This window comes from Salvia miltiorrhiza, chromosome 8, assembly GCF_028751815.1.
Source record: "Salvia miltiorrhiza cultivar Shanhuang (shh) chromosome 8, IMPLAD_Smil_shh, whole genome shotgun sequence".
NCBI classification, from domain to species: domain Eukaryota; kingdom Viridiplantae; phylum Streptophyta; class Magnoliopsida; order Lamiales; family Lamiaceae; genus Salvia; species Salvia miltiorrhiza.
In genome coordinates this window covers 43,487,743-43,492,175 of record NC_080394.1, presented here as the reverse complement: position 1 = coordinate 43,492,175, position 4,433 = coordinate 43,487,743, and the positions used below count along the sequence as shown (strand labels likewise).

Here is a 4,433-nt window from a genome sequence, read left to right as displayed (position 1 = left end):
TCTTTCTTTGTTGTGGTGAGCTTCCGGCAACGGCGTTTAACCGGCTTTGTAGCTCTCCTTTTTGGTTTGTGTCTGTGACTACGGCGACGGCGTCTAACCGGCCGTGTCACTTTTTCTGGTTTTGGGCTTTTGGCGACGGCGTCTTACCGGCCTTTTGCCCTTTTTTTTGTTTTGTTGGTTTGGGTGAGAGCCGGGATTGTTTGGGGACGATGGTCAGGCCGGAGTTCCGGAAACTTTTCCTTCCGCTCTCTCCTTGTCGCAGCCCGAAATCCCTACACTAGTGATAGTGGGGTACGAGTATCGATACGACTATTTTTAAAGAATAAAGGAATAGAAGAGTAGGTCGAACATCAAGCGGAAGCTCACATCAAAGCATGCTAAGAAAAATATTATTAATTGAACCCAAGGGTAAAATCGTCAACGTCGTTGTAACTTTTTAATTATCAGGAATTTCACGATCAAAAACAAAACAGGTATAGCTTATTTTTCATAAGGAAACATAATATGCAGAGTATCGCAGCAAAAGGCGAACCGGTTACATGTATGGAGACACATAACCGTGAGTATATTACTTGATTCATATTCAAAGTAACTTCACATCAAGACTTTATCGATAAAAAGGAAATACGATAAAGCAAATACGTCATCTAACGATCCCCCACCAGCACCAGACCAATCTCACTCCTCGCTTAGCCTGCACATTTAGAAATACATGCAGGGCGTGAGTATATAATACTCAGTGGGCAAACGCCGAAAAACAAGAAAGGCGCTCTTAGAGCTATAAGTTTGAAGCTTGCCACATCACAGCAATACACAGAAATAAGTTAGTATCAATGAATCTGTGCATGCAGTTTTCATAATCAACATCATAAATAAGTAACTGCGCAGTTTAAACATTCATCATGTATGTACCACATCCACTACTCATCATCAAAGGTACTGAGAAGTAGGCCTCCCTCTCAAGTACCGTGACCGGCCGACCCGAAGACGGCTCACAGTCACCTCTGTGCACAAAATCCCGCTTGTGGCAGGACCGAATTCGTCTCATCAGTAGAGGGTAACACACAAGCTCAACATCGAAAATTGGCAAGTCAAACAGTTCTCAAACATCATTTATCTCAATACATTTGTTAATCTCATAACATCATCATTAATCATCAAATCATTTTAGAAAGCTCGGTTAATATATTTATACTCAAAATATTGCCCACCTGAAGACCTTACTCAAAAACTCCCGTCAACGTGGAGTTACTTACTTCCTTGTTCTGCTCGTGTCTTCAGGGATCATCGTCATCATCGAAGGTTCATGTCATAAAATGAATCCCGATTAGAAACTCAACGACAAAACTCATGCCTCAACTCATGCTCTATATTATATTCTATCTCTTAATCAACTCTACATAAACTCTTTACTCATTTCAAATCCTTAAGTCCAAGGATAGGGTTTCAAGAAAATCATGGTTCTAAGTCTCGGTTCATCTCTCATATAAGACTCGTCTAATCTCATTCAAACACTTAGGCAACACAATCACATAAGGCACATAAGAAAATACCATCAAACATCATCAAGACATGTTCTGTTTTTACACAGACTCGACTTCAAACTTTAACACGTTCTGACTCCGACATCCCCTGGACTCCAGACTCATACCAAACGAAAGGTATTTGAGTCTAGTTTCATTTAAAAAAAGGTAGAGTCAGAAAATCCAAGTGGTTTGGGAGATATGGCGTTTTTACCACGGTCTACCATATTCGGCAGTTTTGATCAATCGAAAAGTTTGATTTTTCAAAAATAGTAAACGTTGTCAAACTGCGCTCACATTTGGTGGATATCTAGCCCATACAGTAAGGTTGATACCATAAAAATTTGGAAAGCTAGATCACACAGGAAGTCACTGAAATGAATGACTTTGTCCCCTGTTCTCTGAAATTCTCGGCAGAAATGTGCAGATTTGGTTTTGCATTTTATAAAAATAGTAAATCAAGTCCAAATGACTTGAAATTTTACAGAGGTTCTCAAGACTCATGTAGGGACATTCTGTAAAATTTTCAAAGCTTTTTGACATCGACAAACCGTCGATCACAGTAGGTCAGTAGCCTACGAAAATCATCAAAAACTCATCTTAAACTCTTAAATGCTCAATTCAACATTCCTTCAAGGAAAACCAATCAAAGCTCAATTTAAACACATATAACACTCAAAAACATTCAAAAACATTAAAATACTCATCATACTCAATCCCAAATCTCCTCTTACATCATAAACTCAAATCTCAAGAAAAACGTTTCTACAAACGTATCAATTTAATCCTCTTCTCAATCTCATGCTCAAAAATACTCAATCATTCATTATTGACTCCATACATCATGTAACTCATTTTACACATATATTTCCCTTTTATCATGTAAACTAACTCTAGTGAAAAACTCATATATCAACATAAAATTCACATTAAAACATGACAAATTTCACATAATGGTCATAAAGCAATTTAGACCTCATTTTATCAATCATCGACTTCTTAAAATATGAAAACTCAAAATTCTCATAAACTAACTCAAGTCAAATTTTTACTTAGTTAACAATAGACTTAATCATACATAATTATATACTAACATCATGCTCAATTACACATATCTTAAGCTAAATCACTTAATAGACACATAGACAAGAAGATCCTAATTTTTATTAAACTAAACTCTAAGAAATTTTATAAACTCACATGGATCTTTAATCTCATCATATATCTATCAATTTTAGTCATTTAAACTCACATATACTCCATCAATTTATAAATTAGAGCTTAGATACACATAGCCCTAATTTTAGTAAACTAACTCATATCAAAATCATCATTCGACATCATATACTCAATTTAATCCATCAATCATCATCATATACATCTCATAGACTCATATACATCATCAATTCATCACCTTGATCATCAACTCAAAAATTCCCAAATTGGGGTAAACTAAACTCGTCGAATCTTTACATCTCAAAACATAGTTTTTCAAAACACACCTCAATCATCACCAAACATCACATAGATCATTTTTCTCACCTCAATTCAAGGAAAGAAGAAGAAAAATTTTTGAAGGGTAGAACACCCAAATTTTCGAAAATTAGGAAGAATAAGATAGGGGGTGATTTTCTTGCTTCAATCCTTCAAATATACTCATATACAAACTCATACAATTATATCTATGAATATGGAGATCACTTACCCAAGTTTTCACCAATTATCCAAATTTTCTCTCACTATTCTTGAAACCAATCTTCAAGGATTCTCTTGAATTTAAGTTAATAGGATGTGTTTATGGAGGATTTAAGTAGTGATTTATGTGTTTGGCATACTTGGGTGAAGCTTCGAAGGTTTCATCAATGGAGGAAAAATGGTGGAAAGTGAAGTGAGAGATGAGGGAGAGGGAGAGAGATCGAAAATGGGGTGGAGGAAAGGTGAGAGAAATATTTGCAAGATATGAAATTGATCTTGGCTAAGATTTAAAAATCTTAGAGAATATATGCAATTAATGCATCTTCTCACTCTAATCTCTTCTTTCTCTCTCAAATCTCTACACTTTCCTCTCACTAATCTCTACACTCTCTCTAATGTACTCTCAACTCTCTACTCTCTCAATTCTATACTTAGCAAAATTTAGGCATATAACATATGGTATGGGTAATTAAATAAAGTGTGTGAAAGGTGATCAAATAAAATCACAAAACTATGGTAATGTCACTCATTAATAAAATACCACATCATAAATATTCATGTGACCAAAATAATAATTATAGCACTCATATTAGTGCACTCACATATATATAATATTCCTCTTCGTAGGAAGAAAAATAATTTAAAAAAAATATTATGCTCGGAAAAATTTTCATAAACCGGCATCATTCGATTTCTCGATAAAAATAAACCATACTTGCTTTGGAAACTTAAACAAAATTCCAAATGCTAAGGTCTCGAATAAAAATCATAATAACTCGGTCACAATGACACACGTCACAAAATCACATAATTACTCAGTCACGTAAATTCACATAACATCACATCAAAACAGTCGGCAGGCTCAAATAAGCTAGACGTCTCTCTGACCGACTCTATATATCAAGGTTCTCACTCTTTCTTCCTCGACTCTATTTCCAACTCAGTATTCCTATTTTCTTAATAGGATAGTCAATCTATAACAATTCAGTATCCGGTAACTCTATTCCCGGTAGTTGGAAATAAAATAAATCTCAGCTCAATATCAATCAGCATCTCTATCTCAACTCATTTCTCAAATCTCATCACTCTAATTCCATCATCGGTTTATTCACTCGTATCTCTATTTAAAAGACAATCTGTCTTATCTACTCATAAAAAAATAGTCTCGTATTTCGACATCTCGGTACTCTTATTAGTGTTAGACACTATCACAAC

General features: G+C 35.1%; 1 long non-coding RNA gene across 1 annotated transcript; it reads right to left on the bottom strand.

Annotated features, from left to right (window-relative positions):
- Positions 1-362: 362 nt before the first annotated feature.
- Positions 363-3,998, bottom strand: LOC131002038 (uncharacterized). Its single transcript, XR_009094127.1, has 3 exons — positions 3,229-3,998; positions 1,212-1,275; positions 363-694 (listed from the first exon to the last, which is right to left on the bottom strand). It is a non-coding gene; the product is annotated as an uncharacterized LOC131002038 (long non-coding RNA).
- Positions 3,999-4,433: the final 435 nt, after the last annotated feature.